General features: G+C 42.5%; 1 long non-coding RNA gene across 1 annotated transcript; it reads left to right on the forward strand.

Annotated features, from left to right (window-relative positions):
* Window positions 1-110: 110 nt before the first annotated feature.
* On the forward strand, window positions 111-21,192 carry LOC115089528. Its single transcript, XR_003856142.1, has 4 exons — window positions 111-199; window positions 16,215-16,248; window positions 20,409-20,464; window positions 20,553-21,192. It is a non-coding gene; the product is annotated as an uncharacterized LOC115089528 (long non-coding RNA).
* Window positions 21,193-24,156: the final 2,964 nt, after the last annotated feature.

Raw genomic sequence — 24,156 nt, forward strand, 5'->3', positions numbered from 1 at the left:
TCAAGCCCTGCTATTCTTTGTGTGTGTGTGTGTGTGTGTGTGTGTGTGTGGTTTTTTTACATTTCAATATCATAGCTGCTATTTTCCTGGCAGCACTACACTGCCCAGATGCCTGTCCTGTCTCCTCAGCTCCCAAACAGCACAGGATCCCTGCAGATCAGACCCCGTACCTCAGGCTACTGACAAGCTCAGAACTCAGGTAATTTTAAAACTTATGTATTATTGATTCTTTTTAGAATCCCTTTACATATAGTTTTGTTTTGCAGAACTGCACAGTACCATGGCTGAATGGAAGTGTCTCTTGGACATATTTTTGCCATAATTTTTAATCAGATCTTCTAGATCGAGGGTGCATAACCCCAGTCTTAACACGCTGCAAATGGACTTGATTTTCAAGATAACCAAGCTATGCAAATTAACCATTCTTTTATACCAGATATATCTTATGAATATCCATCATGGTTATCCTGGATACCAGATCTCTTTGCAACCCTGAAGGATCGGACTTCTATATCTCTGTCACCATATGAAAAGTACACGGGGTTGATGCATGCATGCTATCAAGGCAATCAGGTTTTCCACTGTCTATTAGGGTTATAGCAAAATGTGCTGACCCATGGTCCATAGTATCCACTTATTATTCTACAGTGTTCGTATAGGGCTTCCAACTTACTTGACAAATCAATGGATCCCTTATCAAACTCAGAAAACTCTTTGTTCCTCCAAGAAGATTACCATCTCCATCAGAAATTAGACTGGAACTCACATGAGAAACTCTTATGAGTTATCAAGCCCCTTGGCTCTGAAATTCCTTATCAGGCTTGAAAATAAATTGAAATTCAGGAAGTTAGTAAAATCTTGGATGTTTCCACAGATATTTGAGGTCTAAGCCATACATGCATTGATCTAGAACTGAAATACTGGATTGATGTACAACTTATCTGAGGTATGAAAGACTGCTCTATGTTAATAAAGGAAGAATCTAGAAACTAGTTTATTTTAAAGGACCCATTTAGATTAGCAGCATAGGTCTGAATGTTGTTGGTTTTTATATATTGATTTTATGATGTAATGAATATGTAATATTTTTTATTTTTGTGATGTCATAATGCCTTAGTGTGATATCTTAATGTCTGTAAGACATGGCTATAAAATTGTGTATTTTTTTTTTTTTTGCTGTAAAATACTTAAGGGGTAAATTTTCAAAACCTTACGTGTGCCGGGCCAATTTTCAAAGGCCCGGCCATGAGCGTAAATCCCTGGGTTGCGTGTAAGTCCCAGGGCCTTGGGAAAGGGGTGGGGTGGTCCGTGGGGTGGGGCGGGGCATGGCTAGAGGCGCCCAGCCAGCGGCCATTTGTTGCTGTGCCGGGGGATCGCGTGCCGGCAGGGTGCCGGCGCACGCAACTTGCTCCTGCCCCGAGGCAGGAGCAAATGGTAAGACGGATTTGGGGGGGTTAGGATAGGTCTAGGGGGCGGAAAGGTTAGGGGAAGGGGTAGAAAGGTTAGTATAGGAGATAAGGAAGTTCCCACTAGGGCCACTCCTAAATTGGAGCGGTCTGTGAGGGAACTGTGGAAGGCTGCGGGCGTCGGCGTGTGCAGGTTGCACAAATGTGCACCCCCTTGTGCGTGCCAACCCCTGATTTTAATAACATACGCGCACATGTTATAAAAGCTCGTGTTCATGTGTGCGCGCCGGGTAGCGTGCGCACATGGACGCGTGCGCGCATTTTTAAAAATCTACCCCTAAGTCTCCCTATAATAGACAGTATATCAAAAGTGAATAAACATACATAAACATGTCAAAGTTATTACATTGCAAATATGAATTATCTAGTATTAGTGTCACATAACATCAGTCTGAAGGGTGCAAACAATTGCAGATGGTTTATTGCACATAAACCCAAAGCCATGTGTGGTTCTTGACCATCTCAAAGATCACAAACCTGATATTTGTGGGATTACTGAGACGTGGTTACGTTCTTCGGATACAGTGCTCACCAATCAGTTACCCCATGATGTCTATGACATTTTTTCCTGTCCTAGGGTAGATAAAAAAGGGGGAGGACTATTATTGTTAGTTAACAAAAAATACCATGTAATTCAACAAAAGATTAACATTGCTGCACGGTATGAAGTAGCGATATTTAAATCAAGCCTGTTACAAATTTGCTTGGTATATACACCTCCGGGTTTATTAGACCATAATTGCTCTCCACTTATAGAGTTGTTTTCATCTAGGATTGACATCAAGGTCCCAACAATAATAATGGGTGATTTTAATGTTCATGTGGATTCGATGCCACGTTCAGTCAGTTGTGATTCCTTTTTAAATACGTTAGAAGCAATAGGCTTTGTACAACTGATCAATGCTCCCACCCATAGAGCGGGACATACGTTAGATTTGGTGTTCATAAATGAGGCCTTTAAGGCTAATGCAGCACCTAACATTTTACAGGTTCCTTGGTCAGATCATTACTTAATTACAGCAGCCCTTTCTCTAAAAAAGCCTCAGACTAAAACATTACTAAATCAAAAAATAGAGATTGAAGTTAAAAAGACATGTACTAGTGAAGATTTAATTGCCAACTTTCCGGCTGCTATGATATCACTAGATAGATCCAATATTTTGGATGCAGTGAATTCATGGAATTCGGCCATGACAGAGTTGGCAAATAAACTATGTCCCACTATAAAAAAAACGATTCCCCTCCAAGGTAAATATCGAGCTCCTTGGTTTTCCTCCCATTTAAAAGATCTTAAAAAAGGATTAAGGAAAGTGGAACGAATTTGGAGGAAACTTAGAGATGAGGTATCACAAGTAAACTATAGAGTAACCCTAAATGAATATAGAGAGTCAATTAATAGTGCTAAACGTAATTTCTATTCTGAGAGAATTCATAAATTCCAGTTCAATCCAAGAATCCTGTTTCAATATGTCTCAGAACTTACTAACCTTAGAGGCAATTTGTCTACCTGGGGCGATAACCCAAAGAACAAATGTAATGAGTTTGCGTCCTTTTTTAAAGAAAAAATTCAAGCAGTGTTAAAAGATTTAAATTCACTGGTTCCACAAAATATTACTTTACCCAGCAACTCTTCGGTGAATTGGGCTACTTTTGATCTAGTCTCATCACTAGAAATAGTAAACCTAATAAAAAAAATGACACTTGCCAACCATTCTATGGATAAAATGCCTATTAATAGTTTGAAGATGGTACAAGATATTATAGCTAAACCATTGGCGGATTTGATTAATCTATCTTTAGAAGAAGGGATAGTTCCAGATGATTTGAAACGGGCAGTAGTAAAGCCTATTTTGAAAAAAGCCAATTTGGATCCAGAAGTTCTTGCCAATTATAGACCAATTTCTATTCTGCCTTTTTTGGCTAAATTAATTGAAAAAGTGGTCAATCGGCAACTTATGGATCATTTAGAAGAACATCAGCTGATTTTTCCATCACAGTATGGTTTTCGGAAATCTCATAATACCGAAACCTTGCTAATTTCATTAATTGTTGACACTATTCAGAGAGGCTTTGATCAAAATACTTCTTATTTACTTATTTTGTTGGATGTATCGGCAGCATTTGATACTGTCAGTCATGAAGCACTTATTTTAAGATTGAGTGAAATTGGGCTTCAAGAAAAAACTCTTGACTGGTTTAGATCCTTTCTTACCAATAGATCATACGTAGTTAAACTGGGAACAGTAGAATCTGATGTAGTTGATTTACATACCGGAGTCCCCCAGGGTTCATCCCTTTCGCCAACATTGTTTAATGTTTATATGGCGCCATTATGTCGATTTTTAGCGGGTATGGGACTGGTACACTATCTGTTTGCAGATGATATTCAGATACTGTTGCCTATAAAAGATTCCTTGGCAGCTACGTTGAAATTATGGGAGGTATATTATAAATCAATAAAACAACTTCTCAATCATATGTCATTGGCATTAAACAACTCCAAAACTGAAATACTGTTTGTCAGTAATAAAATAACAGAGAAAGTAGAGATCGATATTTTAAACTGTCTTCCTACATATAAGATCCAACGGGAGGTTAGAGACTTAGGATGCATTCTTGATTCAGAGCTCAGCATGAAGACTTCGGTGAGGACCATCATAAAAGATGGTTTTTACAAACTACGAGTGCTGAGGAGATTAAAACCATTACTGCATTCAAAAGATTTCCGAATTGTGGTTCAGGCATTAATTTTGCCCAAACTAGATTATTGTAATGCATTATGGCTAGGTGTGCCATTATCAACTATTCGCCCGCTGCAATTGTTGCAGAATGCCGCGGCGCGACTCCTAACCGATATAAAGAAATTTGATCACGTTTCCCCAGTACTGATGGATTTACATTGGTTGCCGGTGCAGGCCTGTATACAATATAAATGTTTAACTTTAATACATAAGGCCATTTATGGCACGAATTCTGAATGGCTAAATGCCTCACTGCGCATTCATGCTCCAGTACGGAACCTGAGATCTCTTGGGCAGGCCCTGCTAACTATTCCATCACCCAAACTGGCTCATTTGAGCTCAGTGAGGGAAAGATCTTTGTCCTTGGCAGGACCAAAGTTGTGGAACTCTTTGCCTGTTGAGATTCGGTTAGAGGAGAACATCAGTAGTTTTAGGAAGCAAATTAAAACCTGGCTATTTGAAAGGGCTTATGCTAATTAATGCTAATTAATGGACCTTTCTTATTTTACTTTCAGAGATTGAGGAGTTACCAGAAGGGTTAAGCAGGGTTAATAGTGAGAAGTCTAGTTGGGTGAGGGTGGAAAGGAGGCTTAATAAGGGGAAGATTAAGCAAGCAGGAGGATGGGATAGAGGATAAATGGTACGACGATAGGGGAAGAAGAGGTGGGGTTCTAGTGTATGGCTGTATTTAAAGTGGTATTTAAAATGTTTTAGTTTAAATTTTATGTGTTGTAAAATGTGTAAGGATTGTTTTAAATGTATTTGAGTGTTGCTACTGCAACTTAATTTTTTGTAAACCGTCTTGAAATGAATTTGAAAGTCGGTATATAAAGTGAAATAAATAAATAAATAAATAAATAAATAAAGTATGTGCAGCTCATGGCATGTTTAAAAGTAAGAACATAAGAAATTGCCATGCTGGGACAGACCAAGGGTCCATCAAGCCCAGCATCCTGTTTCCAACAGAGGCCAAAAACCAGGCCACAAGAACCTGGCAATTACCCAAACACTAAGAAGAACCCATGCTACTGATGCAATTAATAGCAGTGGCTATTCCCTAAGTATATTTGATTAATAGCCATTAATGGACTTCTCCTCCAAGAACTTATCCAAACCTTTTTTGAACCCAGCTACAGTAACTGCACTAACTACCTTCTCTGGCAACAAATTCCAGAGCTTTATTGTGCGTTGAGTGAAAAAGAATTTTCTCCGATTAGTCTTAAATGTGTTACTTGCTAACTTCATGGAATGCCCCCTAGTCCTTCTATTATTCGAAAGTGTAAATAACCGAGTCACATCTACTCATTCAAGACCTCTCATGATCTTAAAGACCTCTATCATATCCCCCCTCAGCCGTCTCTTCTCCAAGCTGAACAGCCCTAACCTCTTCAGCCTTTCCTCATATGGGAGCTGTTCCATCCCCTTTATCATTTTGGTTGCCCTTCTCTGTACCTTCTCCATCGCAACTATATCTTTTTTGAGATGTGGCGACCAGAATTGTACAATCCAAAATTGTACATCCAAAAGTAACAATTGATAAGAATGTCCCTAGTATACTATCCCAGACTTAAGTGACAATATTATTTAAGCAGGTTCTATATGCATACATTTTTTAGGCCCCCAAAATGTGCATACCACAGGAATCCATCATGTATACAGGGACTTTGACTGGATTTCGTAGTCCGTGGTGAGTTAAGGTTAGGAGGGGAAATTGGGTCGGTCTCGAAATGAACTCAACAGGATGCTGCACTGGGCCAGCACTTACCAGTCTCTGAGCTGAAGCCCAACCTTGCTGGGTAATCTGTATGAAGAGGCTGGGTGCCCTGAATGGAAATGTGTAACAGCTGCCACAGCTGCTCTGCCAGTTGTAAACTGATGGATGAATCGTTGGCAGTAAGGGCAGGTCATGCAGCTCCATGTGATGGCAAAACTACAACAAGCATTATTAAAGCAGCTGAGTTGAATATTTGAACTGTATCAGAGAATGAATGACACTAAAATAGCAAAAAAGAAATGGAATTTTTAACATAGTGTTGGCGAAGTATCACTATACCATGCAAACACAGACTGACTTGGGGTTTACCAACCTTTCACAATGCTAGTGGTGGCACTGGGAATGTGTGGTTCTATGCATTCCCAGTAGCACTGTTATTTTGCATGCGAGAAAACCATTTAGCTCTTGTTAAACAACAACAAAAAGAAACAAAAGCCCTTGAAATAAATAGAAAGCAAAGCATTGTTGTCTATGCATACCCCTAGCTGATAAGGGTCTATGTGTAACCCCTTTTTTTTTTTGAGGATTGTTTCTCCTAAGCTCACACAACTAATTTATATCTTCTGGGTTGCTCAGGCTAACCATTCCATCCCACACTGACTATTCATTCCTGGGGGGGGGGGGGGGGGGGCTCTTTTTATGGGGGGAAGCTCTCGTTTATGTCCAGATAATGAGAAAAAGGTCACCAGTGTGTGTGTGTGCTGTAGTGGTACTTCCCATGAGGTGTAATAATAAGCAGACAGGACCAGTTCTGGGTTTAAAATAATAATTTACTGACTGATGTTAACAAATTAAAATCCATTATCTAGAAGTGTGAGTTTATATCTGACTGATGGCACAGGTATAAATTTGGGTGGGTAGGTGTCCTTAATTCAGACCTCTGGGTAGAGCCCATGGTGATTTTAAATGTGCATAACTCTCCCAGTGGCCATATGGGAATCCTAGTGGAGGTATCCCTAGATTTACTGCAAAAATCCTACATTTAGACATCTTCTCTTTGGACATCTAGCCTGTCCTGGTCCCCTGGGTATAGAAATCCGGATGGGCTTTCCTGATCTTGTTCTTTCTTCCTTTAGTTTAGTTGTTCTTTCATCTTTTACTCTCTGATGTTTTGGGGGACTTGTCTTAAGGAAAAGTCAGTGGGATCAGGCATCTGAAAACCTCCCCACTCTGCTTAAGTTCAAAACAATACTCTAAAGCTTGAGCTGGATATGTTTTCGGCCTTCACTTTCTCTCACAGGAGGATTCATCACTGGTGCTTGCCTACCTAGGATTTAGAATAGACTCACGGGTCTTTGGTCCTCTGGTGAGACCCCTTTTGCCCCTAAAGGGTATCAGGCATACAATTCCATCTCTCTGTAAATTAGAAGAAGGACCATCAGGCAAGGAATGCACTGGGAGATGTCACTTCTAAAATAAACTCCTTTTGGTGAAGCTGAGACACACATTTATCTTTTTGCATTTGGAGTGAATGAGTAATAGCCTCATTCACATGAATTTGCATGTGATAAGCGCTAACTCATTCATTCTGCGTCGGACGCGCGTTAAATAGGCACTAATTCCCCTATTGCATAAGTGGGTGGATTAGTGCCTATTTAACCTGCGTCCGAGAGTGGGTTAAACAGTGCGCTCAGCTGTATTGCATCGGCCCCTTAGTGTGTTCTAAGGATAGGGACAATGACATCAAGTGGCCTGACCAGGAGGGTCTGCTACATATGTAAAATTCTGTTTATAAGTGGTTTGTGCTATTTATTACAGACATCAGTTCTTGTTTTCCTATACTAAAGCTATTAATTAATTGATTGATTAATTCCAAGAGAAGAACAAAAAGAATCATTCTTTGATTGCACTGAATCACAATTAGGTATGCAATGGTCTGAAAGCCAAAGACAGGACAAGGTTTTGATGGCACACGAGCACCTTGTTATTCTTTTCATTTGTGAAAGACAATTTAAGATTAGATGCAATTTCCCACCTCTTGGGGCTTGATTAATGCCTGCAGTCGTATGTCAATGACTGTGCTTCAGAAGATGCGTCCCCATGCTGCTATTAGCACAGATAAACAGACAGGAAGCCAAAATATCCCATGAAATAAATTCTACAGCATTTTTCCCAGTACTAAATTTCACCACCTGCTGAAGGCGACTTAAAAAAAGAGCTGGAGCTGTGTTGAACTGCTATTGGATTTTAAGGTATTAAAGCATTTAGCAGGGCCTACTTGGATTTCACAAAGCCAATTTGCTGTCTGAGAATTTGCATTAAAAATTGTAACCATTAAAAGTAAAACAGAAGGACATGACACATTGTGGATCCAGCTTTCTCAAGGCTTTGAGTTTTTATACATTTTTAAACATGAACTTTTAAGCCTTTTAAATGCTTCATGTTATTTAGCAAAGTCGCATTATTCAGCATAATTATACATGTCCCATCCCCTGGGACTCAGTATTATTACTTATCTCTACAAAACATTATTGCTGTGACAGGGAAACTGAGTAATGTGATTTCATTATTGTAGAGGTTAGTCTTGTTTTGTGAAGCAAACCTTTACAAAGATGGAAAAAGAACCCTTGCACCTACTGAAAGGGTTATTCTAAATGAGATAAGTCATCAGATAGACCAGCAAGTAGGATGTTGTTTTAAACATTCTTTTTGGAGAGGGCAACAATTAAAGAAAAGAATAAAAGGATGCAAAAATAAAAATCTATATTGCATTGTGACTTGGGGTTTTGTCCTGCTCTTAAACTGTAACTTTATAGTAACTTAGTAAATGACAGCAGAAAAAGACCATTCTACCCAGTTATCCTATTATTCTACTAAGGATACATCCTAGCTGTCAGCCACAGAGTGTGACCACCTGAAAGATTTCTCCTTATCCAGGACAGTCTTTTTTTTTTTTTTTTGTCTTTCTCCTTTGAACTGCTCTGCCTGATACCAACTGGACCATGCTGCTGATCTCTCCATCTCCTTCAGATGTCATCTTCAGGAAACTTTAAACAGAGCTTTGCCACTGGGGGAGAGAAGGCAGCTATTCCAACTGCTGTGGTTACAGGAGGGGTGAGAATTTTTTCCCATCTAGTGCCTTGCAGCTATCATCCTTCCTGATGCCTCCCCAGATCTGGGTCTCGGTGGCTCCATCCCCATCATAATGTCATCTTCAGCAGACTTTAAATAGGGTCATTCCCAAAGAGGTGATGCAAAGGAGGTTGCCCATTTGGGGAGCTGCTTCAGGGAATATCTAGGAGAGGAGGGATTGTCACACAGGATGTGATAGGGTAGGCAGTCCCTTTTTTTTTTTTTTGAGTGAGGAGTTTGGACAGATCCATAGCCAAGCAATTTGGCACCCATGGCCAAGTGAAAAATTGTGTCCTCACCCATTACACCACACAATACACCACACCACGAACTGAGAGACACTCATAGGTTTATTTTTAAAACATAACACTTATTGGGGTAGATTTTCAAAAAGTACGCGTGCGCGTCCATGTGCATGTGCTACTTGGTGCATGCACATGGCCGTGCGATTTTATAATATGTGTGTGCTGGCGTGTGCATGTTATAAAATTCCAGGTCAGCACGCGCAAGGGGGGGTATAATTTTGCAAATACGTACGGCGACGCATCGGGGCCTTCCCCAGTTTCCTCCCAGTCCACTCCAATTAAGGAGCGGACTGGGAGGGAAATTCCCAACCCCCTACCCTAACTTCCCTTCCCCTTCCCCTGTCCTGCCCTCCCCCTATCCCTATCCTAGCTATCACTGATTTTTTTATTTTGCCTTTTGCTCCGGCAAAGGAGCAAGAGCAAGTTGCATGCACCGGCACCCTGCCAGCGCATGATCTCCCAGAACAACAGCAAATGGCCGCTGTACTGGGCCCCTCTAGCCCCACCCCACTCCCTGGACCTCCCCCTTTTAAAGCCCTGGCACTTACATGATTCCTATGGTTTACGTGTGTGGCTGGGTCAGTTTGAAAATTGGCCTGGTGCACGTAAGGCCCGGCCACGCGCGTAAACACTGGGATTTACGCACGCTGGGGTTTTAAAATCTACCCCGTTATTTATAATCGTGGCAGTCATAATGGTCTCAAAAGAATGGCCCTTATGTCTGTGTAATACACCTCCTACTGGGAAAACAGAATAAGTTGAACTACAGACTAAAAAGGTGGATGGTCTTCATCGAATGACTTATGAGGAGAGATTGAAAAATCTAAATATGTACACCCTGGAGGAAAGGAGGAGCAGGGGCGATATGATACAGACTTTTGGATACTTGAAAGGTTTTAATAATCCAAAGACAATGACAAACCTTTTCCATTGCAAAAAAAATCAGCAGAACCAGGGGTCACAATTTAGAACTCCAGGGAGGAAGACTCAGAACCAATGTCAGGAAGTATTTCTTCACGGAGAGGGTGGTGGATGCCTGGAACGCCCTTCCAGAGCAAGTGGTGAAGACCAAAACTGTGAAGGATTTCAAAGGGGCGTGGGATAAACACTGTGGATCCATAAAGTCTAGAGGATGTGAATGAAGAGAAGAGGCATGGGGGGTGGCTTGCAGGAATGATGGTTACTAGCTGGAGTTTAATATCCTTATTCAAAAAACATAATTATGGTTAATGTCCTTATTCAATAAACATACACAAGGTTAATGCGACTCAACCTCAAGAGGAAATGTGGAAAAAAGGATTTGCATCCACAAAAAAGCAGGGGAGTAGCTTGCTTTCTACGGCAGTTACTACCCGAAACCAAAGAAGCCTGATACTTCACTTTCAATGAATATCCAGCATAGCTCTCTGCTTCAACGGCAGGGGGAATGAAGAAAAGATAAACCCACACAAGGTTAACGTCCTTATTCAATAAACATTCACACGGTTAATGCAACTCCAACATTGCTCTATGCTTCAACGGCAAAAGGAAATGTGGAAAAAAGGATTTGCATCCACAAAAAAGCAGGGGAGTAGCTTGTTTGTTACGCCGGTTACTACCCCAAACCAAATAAGCTTGATACTTCACTTTCTAAGCATATCCAGCATAGCTCTCTGCTTCAACGACAGGGGGAGTGAAGAAAAGATGATTTATATTCAGACAACTACCAACAAGGACTGAATTACATAGTCTGGGTAAAACAAATAATCATGGTTATAGCTTGCTTGTTACTGCGGTCACTACCCCAAATCAAGCCTGATACTTCACTTGGAATACATATCCAGCGCAGCTCACTGCTTCAATGGCAGGGGGAATGAAGGAAAGAGGATTTATATTCAAACAACCAACAAGGACTGAATGCACAGGCTGGGTAAACAAGTGTGGGAGTAGCTTGCTTATTACGGCGGTTACTACCCAAACCAATTAGCTAGATACTACACTTAGATGCAGCTCCAGCACTGTTCTACTTCGACGGCGGTGGTGGTAGGGAAACAGAACCAAAAAGTTACTTAAAAGGGACAAGAGTAACAGATAAGTATGAATAAAATAAGTGTGAAAGCTTGCTGGGCAGACTGGATGGACCGTTTGGTCTTCTTCTGCTGTCATTTCTATGTTTCTATGTTATGTAAATTTCTACACAGAAATTAAAGATGAGCAAAATCCTTTCCTTCTGACACAAAAGCAGAACATGGACAGATTCTCACCAAATACAGAATAAGAGATCATAAATTAGAAATAGAAATGTGCAGAAAAACTGGAAACACCAAGAAGCATATCTGTGGATTTTAAAGTTCTGGTCACCTTCCTGTGGGAGAGGAAAGACCCTCAACATTCTCCCCACTTTCCTCTCCAGGACAGACCCCAGTGTTCTCCCCTCTCCCATCCCCAGGACAGACTCCAGCACGTCTTCTCCCCAGGATGAGACCCCCAACACTTTCCCTCTCTTCCTCCCTGTTCCCTCCCCAATGCTCTCTCCCTTTCTGCTAGACCCCCAGCACTACCTCATGGCATCAGGCATATCTCCAGCAGCAGAACTCTTTTCCTTAGTATCCTCACCCAGGCTGTCTAATTTCCACCAATATTCTTTATATAATCCCATCCCCACCACACATCATATCCCTCTACATTTCTTTCCTTCACCAACCCTCCCTTTCTCTGCCTCCTTTCCATAAGTCTCTGAAAGGTAGCAGGAGCAAATGGGATAGCCACTGCTGTCTTTGGTTGATCTTTTTGCTCCAGCGCCACCTGGAAATAACCTGACGTCCGATCTAGTGAAAAGAAGGAAACAGCTTGGCTCAGAACATCTAATGATTCATCGATCCTGGGAAACGGCTACGCATCCTTGGTGGTCACTTGCTTTAACTTCCTGTAGTCACAACAGAACCTGATCGATCCATCCCTTGTCTTGATTATTACTGCTGGTGAAGCCCAGGGACTGTTGTTTCCCTTCAAAACTTCCTTGTGAGAGGAGTCTTGTACATTGTGCCTCAATTCCTCAGACACGTATGGAGAAACGAATTGATTTCTCTGCTCGATTGGGAGCCACCATCCCCCGTGTGTATGGAATGCCTGAACTGTGTGGGCAATGCCGGTATCTGCAATGAAAAAGCTATGCCGGTGTTTCTGTAACAACTGCTGTAGCGCTAACCTCTGATCTGGAGTTAAATTATGCCACTGAACCTCAACTGGGATATCACAGGTAGAGGACTCAGGTTGTGCATCGTTGGTCATGACGGCACACTGTTGTATTCGGACTCCATCACCTTCTAGCTGGAATGTGATGGGAGCTGCTGTATAAATTTCAGTGGGTCGAATCACCTCTGCGATTCTGGACCGAGGGGATAATTGAATAGGTCGCTGCCCAGCATTAATTAAGCATATCAGTACTTTATTTCTTTGAGGTTCCACTAGTGTGCTTGCCACAAGCACTGCCAATGGTAAAGTGACTAATTCAGAAGCGGTGACTACCAATTTCTCAGCTGTTATTTGTTGTAGTCGAGCACATGTTCCAATTAAGGTAATTTCTGCCAGCGGTGGAAGCTTGATCTTTTAGGCCCTAATTTCATAAAACCTCTTCTCTCTCTTGTTCTTGCAGGGTTTTACAGAGTTTAGCCAGCTTGGACCTTTGTGGTAATTCAGCAGTGATTTTTGACAGGTTCAAATCTTGCAGCACATTCATGTCAAGGATTCCAAGTACCTCAGCAAGAGAATGATCTGGCACAATGAACTTATACTTTTGTTTCATAAACTGCCCCAGGCACTTAACTTCAGCCTCACTACAGCCCAGCACAAGCAAAGCTAGTCCACTGGCATCTGTGAGATTCACCCAACTTGCATCTTCCAGTCAATTTGTCTTTTCAAAATAATCTCTGAAATGAGAGACGGTAATTGTAGCGACATCTGAGCCCGTGTCAACAAAGTATGTGGTCTTAACTGAGCCTATCAATATATCTAATATTGGACTCTTTCCAAATGCCCTCTTCTTCTTTTTCTCAAGCATTACATCTTCATCAGTACGACCTGACTGTAGCCAAATTGTGGCGGTAGTAGGCATGTCTTTCTTTGGCGCACCCAGTTCTTTTTGCTGGGGCCGAATCACTTCTGTAAATGTGGCAGGGGGGCATGCATCGTGTCTCATATGCTGGCTGGCTCCCCCTTCTAGAATTTAATTTCCTCTCACTCTTGCAGACCTGCGCAATACATCCAGGCTCCTGACAGTGACAACAGAGAATTTTCCCTCGTTCATTTCTGGAAGCTGAGTTACTCCTCAGTTATATCTCAGTTGCTGACCATGTTGCCCTTGGTCCCTTTTGGGTGAGAACACTTCATTGGGCTAGTATTCTGGCCTGTTGCTGAAGTCCATCCATACTGTTCTGGTAGCTTGCATTGGACCATATTGACTTTGTTGCTGATGCTGTTCTAGTCTCTCCTAGGGATGTGCAGCAGGGACGGATTCGTCCTATTTGGTATTCATATTCGTGGGGACCCAAATCCGTTACATCCGCTCTCGGGGGACCCCGATCTGTTCATTAGTTACATATGTATTTGTTTCCCAAAAAAAACCCCATCCCAACCCTTTAAATTTAATTAACTACACCCCCCACCCTCCTGACACCCCCCCCCCCCAAGACTTGCCAAAAGTCCCTGGTGGTCCAGCAGGGGTCCTGGAGTGATCTCCTGCACTCGGGCCGTCGGCTGCCAGTATTCAAAATGGCGCCGATAGCCTTTGCCCTTACTATGTCACAGGGGCTACTGGTGCCATTGGTCGGCCCCTGTCACATGTTAGGAGCACAAGATGGCGCCAGCCGTCCATTGCTAGTTGCAGTTGTTGGAACATCTCTTCAATATTCTTGGGCCGAGGTGTAGCTTATTTCACTGTATCTTGCTTGTCCATGCAAGTGGTCTTTCACTATTTACAGCTGGCCCATGTCTGGAATGTGTAAAACCTGCAAGGCTGCTCGAGTCTGTTCTATCCAGTCTTCCACTCTTAAGTCTCCCTGCTTCTTTGCTACTCCTGTGAAATCTTGAATTTTCTTTTCCTTCGGGATGTACATAGTGGTCATCCACAGCATTTCCACAGATCCTTCAGCTCCTGCTCCACGTCTGCCTTCTGGATTCTGGCGAGTAGTCTCTTCTTGTCTGCGGATCCTCTCCTCCTGCTCATCCAATTTAGCTTGCATATCTTCACTCATCTTGACTTCTTAAATTCCCTTCTTACTGTAAAAGAGGATGTGAGTTCTCCCACCAAAAACCAAAGCACAGGGTAGGCAGGAAAACAGATGAGCAAACAGCAAGTAAACACCCTGTATTAACTTCATTGTTTGGTACCTGCTACTGTAAGCAAAAAGTACTAGAACACTTTTAAACAGATTAATCCTGGTAATGTGATGCCAAATCTCTGTACCCCGCTACTTTTGGGCAGTGACTGTCCCGCTATGATAGCTATTAGAATATGGGGTTTCCGTTGTTACTCCGGGAGCCACTAGATCCACAAAAGAGGGGCTATAAGAGGAAAATTTGCCCTCCTTCCCATTGGGTCTTCCAATAACAGGAGCCAAGGGGACTCAAACCCACCCAACCAGTCTCCCAGGGGTAGAGAGGGAAGGCACGGTCTTTAAAAGTAAAATACTCAGATAAATTAAATGCTAAATTAAGGAAAACAGTTTAACAGTTTTGTTTACCAAGAAAGTAGTGTAAATCAGCAATTCAAATTCTTGTGAACTTTTGGAAATAACATTCAAAGCAGAAAGTTCTATTTTACAATAGAGAACAACATTAAAAAAATGTTCTATATCTCTTTTCCTCCTAGGATTCTTATTCCCTATCTATCTGGTAGGGATGTGCAGAGGTACGCCATACGTTGCATTCAGGATTCCGATTCATCGGGGGCGGATACATTGCATTCGGCCGTATGGCGCCCCGATGCGTTAATACGTTGCTTTCTATTCGTTTCCCCACTAAAATTAAATTAACTACAACCCCCCACCCTCCTGAACCGACGGTCGCCCCTGTGACTTAGTGAGGGCAAAGGCGACCGGCGCCATTTTGAGTACTGGCATCCGATGGCCGGAGTGCAGGAGATCGCTCCCGGACCCCCACTGGACTTTTGGCAAGTCTTGTGGGGGTCAGGAGGGTCCCCCAAGACTTGTCAAAAGTCCCTGGTGGTCCAGCAGGAGTCCGGGAGTGACCTCTTGCACTCGGACCGTCGGCTGCTAGTAATCAAAATGGCGCCGATAGCCTTTGCCCATACTATGTCACAGGGGCTACCGGTGCCATTGGTCAGCTCCAGTCACATGGTAGGAGCACAAGATGGCGCCGATGGCCATGTGACAGGGGCTGACCAATGGCACCGGTAGCCCCTGTGACATAGTAGGTCAAAGGCTATCAGCGCCATTTTGAAACCGGCATCGAGGGTGTGAATGCAGGGGTTGGCTCCTGGACCCCCCACTGGACCACCAGGGAGTTTTGGTAAGTCTTGGGGGGGGGGTCATGAGGGTGGGGGGTTTGTTTAAGTTGGTTTCTTTAGGCGGCTGAATAATTTGGCGAAGATTTGTGTATTCGTGGGGAATCGCAATACGTTTCGCTTCCCCACGAATACAATGAATATGGCCACATCTATTGCAGATTGCCAATACGTAGGGACCGAATGCACACCCCTACTGTCTGGTACCGGTACCTGCTAATATGGAACTCTCATCAGATAAGTGTAAGTTTATATGTATTTATCTCCGAGTAGTAAAGTTTGTTCCACTTGAAATTATGTGTATGTAAAGCAGATGTTTGTTTAAGAGCTTATGATTCTTTTCTTATGCTCCAGTTCACAGGTGTTCTGGTCCTTGCAGCAGATAAAGGTAAGTATGTCTTTTGTATGTGTTCCTTTTTTTCTTGGCATTTCTTAAGTATGTCCGAGTCCTTTAACACTGGCACTTTGTCCTCTCTCTCTCTCTCTTATGCTTTCACTCTGTGTATTTCTAAATCTCTTGCTTTCTTGTTCAGTCCAGCTAGAGGCTTGTGTTGAGTGTATACACTTAGCTCTTGCAAATAAAGTCCAGTGTTGCTCAGTCTCCTCATGCCATAGAGCTTTGATGAATCTTTGCCTCTGAATCTTTGAGTGCGCTGTCTGTAGTTTGGTTCTCTCAGCCGTCTCCTTGTCAATTGCAGGTTTCCTATCTTTAAATAACATAAACCATGTGTTCCCTAATTACTCTATTGAGTCCTCCACTTCCGAAGATGTACTACTGGTGGTGTTATATGTGTCTTTGTCTTCTAATTGAACTTCTGAAGAAATAAAAAGATAAGCAAGGGACCCTGCTTTGGCTAACAGAGGGAATGAGTAATGTCTTATAGAGATGTGCTTCGTTTTAAGCTTTTGGGTCGGGCGCTTCGTCGTAAAATTTGTTTTCCTACGGGTCATTTTTTGAGGGGGTTTTGGCAGATTTTTCGAACTGAAAAAAACAAAAAACACCCCAACCCTTCAAATTTACTTAATTACTCCCCCCGCCACCATCCCGATCCCCCCTCCCAAGACTTACTAAAAGCCCTGGTGGTCCAGTGGGGTCCCGGGAGCGATCTCTCCCTCTTGGGCCGTTGGCTGCCACTAACCAAAATGGTGCCGGTGGGCCTTTGCCCTTACCATGTGACAGGGGCTACTGGTGCCATTGGTCAGTCCCTGTCACATGGAAGGAGCAATGGATGGCCCACGCCATTTTCAAAGATGGCACCAGCCATGTGACAGGGGCTGACCAATGGCACCGATAGCCCCTGTCACATGGTAAGGGCAAAGAACCACTGGCACTATTTTAATTCCTGGCAGGCCTGATGGCCCAAGAGTGGAAGATCCCTAGGACCCCCGCTGGACCACCAGGGCTTTCAGTAAGTCTTGGGGGGGGGGGGGGGGGATCGGGATGTGGAGGGGTTGTAATTAAGTAAATTTGAAGGGTTGGGTTGGGTTTGGTTTATTTTTAAATAAATGTGCCCCCCCCCCCTGCGCTAACCTGAAAACAAATTTTTCCCGAATTTTGGGAAAAATCCGTTTTGGGATTCGGGTCTCCCGAACCAGGATGAATTAGACTGGGAAATGGAGCTATTCTGTATAGTAGGGATTATTTTGTATTGATTATTGTGTTATCTGTGATGCAAACTGGAGTTCATATTTGTGAAATGAACCAGTATGGAAGTGAAAAATGTAATATACTCCACCACCCTGAGTAAAAGAGCCTATGAGATCCCCACGAAATCCCTTCCAGCATCTGTCTTTCTAACATCATGAAGACTCAGAGCGGCTTACAAGCATAACAATAATAGCATAGCAAAATAGCATTAACAGTGATAGCATACAATAAATTTATAATTAAGAGAAATACCAATTAAGAGATTTGTCCAAGTTTTTTTACTTGTACTTTTTTGGGTGTGAGGATTTCTTTTTCCTTCCAGAAGTTGCAAGAAATTAAGTCCTTAGGCAAAAGGTGTGCCATTTCAAAATTTTACAAACTGTCCTGTAGACATCTTGCACTTTTTTTTTTTACTTGCTTTTACCTAAAATTTAATTCTGGTCCATACCATTTGGAAAGCTTTTCCTGTTTTTGTTTTTCTACGTTGCATTTTCTATTCTTTTATCCTATGGATTCTTAGTGTACACCAGGTGGCAGTATGGTAACATAGCACAGGCAGATCATCAGAACTAGACCTCTGACAACACACTTTGAATGGGGAGAGTGGGATGTTTAATATTCACATGACTTCAGTGATATTAAATATAAGTACTGCAGCACACCACCCAATCTGGTTTAAGCACTGATGATAGATTATTCAGATTATGCAGTTGCTCAGATGAACTTCTGGTTTTTAGCAAAATTTGTCTTGCTTATAGAAAAGGAAATGTGGAATTTCTCAGTGCATTGAAAATGGTGTGAGAATCATTTTCTTAAAATCTGAAATGTTACATTTTTTTCAAACTAAGGGGGGGGGTGTCATTTACAATCCCGTGGTAGTTTTCCGTGGAGGGGAGAAATGCCACGGGCCAAGGAAAAACACCACAGGGCTTCCCTGTGGTGTTCTGTCGCCCATAGTATTTTTCCCCTCTGTGTAAAAATTCCACTGGAAAAACTATTGTGGGGAAAAGGGTAAAAAATCCCATGATGGCAGCTCCTTTCACCTGGAATCTCCATGTATGAAAGAAAAGTAAATAAAATCGTCTTAAAGGGCTTCTCTGACCTGAAATAGCATTCCCCCTAAGTATGCAAGATCCCCAAGGGGTCTTGAGAGACCTCCGCCTATTCCCCTGCTGCTTCTAGAAATGGTCCAGAAGTAGAACAGGTGGAAAAAAATTAATGTAAAAATCATGCAGTGATGTCCCACCTCCTCCTCAACCCCCGCTTTTCTAAAAAAGTCATCTCGTCCTGATCCAAACCCCCTTCAAGAAGCAATCCTCTACACAACCCCCTATCCACCCTAGCCCACCCCCTACTTGGCTGATCTTGGTAGTCTAAGGATTTCCTGGTGGTCTAGTGGGGTATGGAGCAACTCCTAAGCTCCAAGCTGGCCGCCACTGCACATTTTCAAAATGGCACCACTAGGCCTTTGTCCAAGGCCAAGTGGTACCATTTTGGATTTAGCGATCCACCAGCCTGGAGCCTAGAGGGCTTTTCAAGTCCCAATAGACCACCAGAGCACTACTAGATTACTAGGAATGGCCAGAGAGCTGGGCTAGGGTGGGTAGGCGATTGTGGGGTGGTGGTGGTGGTGGTGGGGTTGTAAGCCTGCTATTTGAGAGGAGTTTGGATTGAGGGGTTGACATTTTTGGAAAAGGGGGTTTGATAGAGGGCAAGGTGTTACCACATGCCTTTTCATTTATTTTTTTTCATTTGTTGTACTTCTGGATAATTTCTAGAGGTGGTAGGGGTCTCCAAGACTTCTGGGGAGATTTTTTACACTTGAGGTAGCTATTTTGGGCTGGTGTGCCCTTTATGCACCAGTCCCAGAGTATGAGGATGCATATCAGGGAGAAAGATAGCCACAACTCCAGATTTGTAGCTAATTTTTGGGAAAATAAAATGACTTGCATTTTTTGAGGCACACTATGTCATTTTATTTACATAAATTTAGGTATTAATAAGCTGCTTTGTATGTATTTGCAAAGCTTATGCATGTAAAGCAGCTCATTAATATACATACAGAATTTGTTGAAAAATATCATGAGGTATTGAAAATATCACACAATATTGCCGTGATAAGCATGATAAATGCTTATCACAGCTTATTAAATGACTCCCTGTGATTGTTTAAGATGATGAATTCTCTTCTTTAATTGACAAAAAATGTTTAAATAAATTGAGGATAATTTTAAAAGGTATTTATGCGGGTAAAGCATTTCTTTACAACATAAATGCTCACTTGTAAAATTGCCTGCCCAATATGTGGATATAAATATGTGTGTGGCGAGAACCCAAACTGAGTTTCTGTTTTCTAGTTGAACAAGACATTTTGGGTGGGTGTGACCCTGTAATTATCATGTTTGACATGTTTGGGAAATGTTTTGTAAGTTGGCTGTTGCAGTGCTATCAAATGACCACTAGATGGCATTCTTAGAGAAAAGCATTGTAGTTTAATGTGATGCTGTGTTTGGGTTAACGGGTGAGTGGGGGGACAACGGTTTAGTGGGAGTTCTGAAAGCGGGAAGGTTTTGGCGGGTTTTGCCTTCTTGGTTCTTGCCCTTCTGAAGGTGGAGTGCAAGTTGGTGGATTCTTCTCAAGGCAGATAACTGAACATACACAGTGGAAGCAGTACAATAAAAACAAACAGTTATCAATGAAACAGACAAAACTAATAAATTAGTACATCTACACAGTATAAGCCTGACAGCCTATTGTCAAGACAACAAATGGTTCCAACCTGCAGAGAACACCTGGCCTGAGTCCAAGGTTTTACATTCTGACTTTAGATTAAAGAAACAAGTGAATAAAATGGCTTTCAACATTTTTCTAAAATGCAAATAATCACGTTCTTGTCTTAGGTATTCTGAAAGGAAGAATCCACAAACTGGAACATATGATACTGAGAGGACTGTAGGTGAATGGCTTTCTGAGATGGTGTTACCAATAAGTTTTTAGTAGAGGACAATAAGGTGCTTGCCACTCACTTTTGTCTCTGTTCACAGAAATCACCAGCTCTGAAGAGGAGGATGAAGACCACCTAGCCTTTCCTCTTGGAGGTGTAGTGCTGGCTGCAGGTAGCCAGCAACCACTGTCTACAACTATCTCTACCACCACCACACTATGTAGCAGCACAGCAGCCAGACACACATTCTACCCACTCAACTGGTGGGTCCAAGCTTCAGACTCAACAGGCTCACCTTCCTCTCTCAATCCCCTAGAAGGCCTCCTTCCCTTTTTCCCCGGGTCCTTTGGACACAGGTCCTGAGGTGCCAGCCATTGCTGGGTGAGGGAGGTGAGCAACTAACAGATCAACTTCTCCTTGATTCAGGCCTTTGCCCCATGGCTGAAGAGGTAGGTTCTGTGGCTGGAGCACCAGCTCCAAGACCAGAGGCCCAAGATCTCGCAAGTATGGGGTTGGCAGTTCAGAGAATGGAAGAGGATGTCTTTAAGGTGTGTTCCAACCATAGAAGGCAGGTGGAAGAGGTTGGAACATCTCAAACAGGCTCAAGAGGGCTTCACAAGTGATCTTCAGCTGTGGGCATGAAGTGACAACCACAGCTCCCAGGCCGCTAAGCCTGTTAGAACCTGTCTTTTGGCCGTTCCTGGCCCTTTAACTTATGTAAACAGTTTTCTCCCTAGCTGTTTCCACCTCACCACCTTTTTTGTTTTAATTGTCATAAAACAGTTTTAAATGCTTTGAAATTTATATGTTATTTTAAAGTTTATCTTTTATATGTCTTCTTATGCATGCAAAATACCATGTCATCCCAGAGTCTACCGCTGTCAGGACAGCCTACTGCACTCACACACTCACACACTGGCCTGCATGTAGCTAGGCATGCAGATCTTTCCTCTAACCTCTGATCTTCACTCATCTACCCTTACAACTGCTTTCTGCGTTGCTCCAGATTATTTGGGTCACCATTCTAATCTTAGTCCCCCCTGAATGTCCTTGTTGTGATGGGCACCCCACGTCAGAACTGTAATTATCACTTAGATCTCACCTCCTCAAACTGCCAGAGATGTGTGCTGCCCAGCCACAAGCAAGATTATAGACTACAGAGTGAAACATCTTGTTTGTTTCACCACTACTAACATCACACAGTGGGGAGTCAAGGAACTGAAATGTATTGACTCTTACACAAACAGGAAGCCTTCCAGCAGAGAAGAGGTGTCATAAAGAGGTGCAGAAGCTATATGCATCAAAATCTAACCTTTCGCTTCTATCTCTGAAAAGCTGGTTCTGTCAATGAAAATAATAGGCACAAATTCAGTCTTACCCCATGGTGATGAAAGCCAATCTGGAATTCAACAAATGCCTGATATAACTACAGATCCCATCCTCACCTTATCTCTGTTTACACTGCCTCTCCTCCCCAGTAAGGGCCAGCTAACCTCTGCAAGCTTCTCAGCTTCCAGTTAAAAATCCCTCCATTGCCATGCCAACACCTATATTCCTGGAAGCCCCACAATGGATGTCAGCCTGTCAATAAATAGGTACCCCCTGAGCCCCTGTCTTCTATAAGACATGTAGGTAAAAGGAATATTTGAAGGCTTTCACATTAAAGCTCCCAGCTGTGAGCTATCAGATAATCCAAGATGTAACCATTATCTCTTCTCCTCACCCTCCTGCAACCCTTATAGGATCGTCACAAAGCAACCCTTCAGAGTTAACATGAAATCAGCTGAAGCAAGATCAGAACTGTCAATTCCCTCAGCTGCAGTCTATCCAGACATATGTAGAATAGGTACAGCAAAAGAGACCCTGTCTAGAAACAAACACCCAGAATGTTTAGTGGTGATTGAAGATTCCCATCCTCTTTGATTAAATACCAGCTATAGAACTGAAGATGTAAGGTCAATAAAAGACAGGAAAATAATTAGTGCTTATCCACATATTTTTTTATTTTCTTACATCCATTATTTAGCTTATTGGCCAATTCTACACACAGATTATCAAGAAGAAATATGCTTATATCACTTATAAAATGCACTGTATGCATGGTCTCCACTAGATGGCCCTAGATCCCTGCCCTAGGTATTCCAGCTTAGTGGGAGAAACCATTCCCTTAGACCAGTGGTCCCCAACCCTGTCCTGGGGGCCCACCAGCCAGTCAGGTTTTCAGGATATCCGCAATGAATATGCATGAGAGAAAATTTGCATGCAGTGCCTCCATAACATGCAAATTTTCTCTCATGCATATTCATTGCAGATATCCTGAAAACCTGACTGGCTGGTGGGCCCCCAGGACAGGGTTGGGGACCACTGCCTTAGACCACCTCTCCTTGAGGCTGGATGTGAATGGTAGTTCACTTTTGGGACTAGTGGTTTAGAGATCATGGTCATTTTGAGTTGGCTTCTGGAGATTAAGGAGCCAGTTTTGGGAGTGGATTCATTTTTTAGGAGATTTCTGCAATGCACCCCTTGCCTGTCAGTGTCTGCCTCCAGTTAGGAAAGAGAGACTTTGGTTGCATTTTGGGCAGTTTTCCTGAGTTTCCCAGGGCAAGTCTCTGGCCCTGTTTTGGTGAGGGAGATCTGTGTACTTCTTCCTCCGAAGTGGAAGGACAGCAGTGACTCCTCACCTCAGCAGGAGCATTTTGGACTTCGAAGTGTGTTGCCCTTTTTGGTATGTACCTGAATGTAATCCGCTTTGAAGCACTGAAAAAAAAAGTGCAAAAAGCGGAATCTAAATAAATAAATAACTAACTAAATAAATAAAACAAAATAAATGTGAGGGGGTTTAGTGCCATCCCTCCTCATCGTGAAGCTGGGCTATATTAGCCCGTTTTTTCAGTGCAGACCTGTCCTAACAAGAGATTACAACAGAAGGAGGAGCAGAGGCAAGACCTATTGGATACCTTCATTTGGATCTCCCCCCTTTGGAACACAGGACACAGACTGGGACGATATGGACTCATGTGGACCTCGGGTACATTTTCATGATTAAGGAAATCTTTGCCACTCTTAGCAATTTCCCTGCCCAACTGGGATTTTTCTTAATCAGCTCACTCCCTGAGGGATATGATATACCCCAAGACCTGGTGCTGGGGACACATACACAGAGAATAGAGAAGAGTTCAGTGAACAAAGACAGCTGTAACTCAGATGTAAATACAGATATACAATGGACCAGTCATTCCAGACTTATTGGACTTTATTTACATTGAAGAGAATCACAGTAAACTTTTATTTTGAACACCCAATATTGTGCCCTGTCTGGTCCCTGCAGCACAGCTTCACCTAAAGGAATTTAGTGTCACATAAATGAAAGAGATTTTAGTATACAGCCTAGCCTAGAAGGGCATCCTTCTCCCCATAGAAAGGACCCACTACTTGGGACTAAGAGAGAGGAGAATATGCTTGTGGAGACAGCCACAAATAATACATTTTTATATGGCCCTATGGGATGCAGCATGTCCATAGAAAAAGGGTTACATATGTACAAATTCCATGTGAAAAAATGCTATTTTATAATAGTGCACATGTAACTTTTATGTGTGTAAAACTTTCCCAGGCCAAGCATATCATTGATCGCCAGGTACAAGGAATCTTCGGATTTCAATACCTATAAGTCCCACTATACATCATGAAATTTGTTGAGGAAA

The sequence above is a fragment of the Rhinatrema bivittatum genome, chromosome 4, assembly GCF_901001135.1.
Source record: "Rhinatrema bivittatum chromosome 4, aRhiBiv1.1, whole genome shotgun sequence".
Classification (NCBI taxonomy): domain Eukaryota; kingdom Metazoa; phylum Chordata; class Amphibia; order Gymnophiona; family Rhinatrematidae; genus Rhinatrema; species Rhinatrema bivittatum.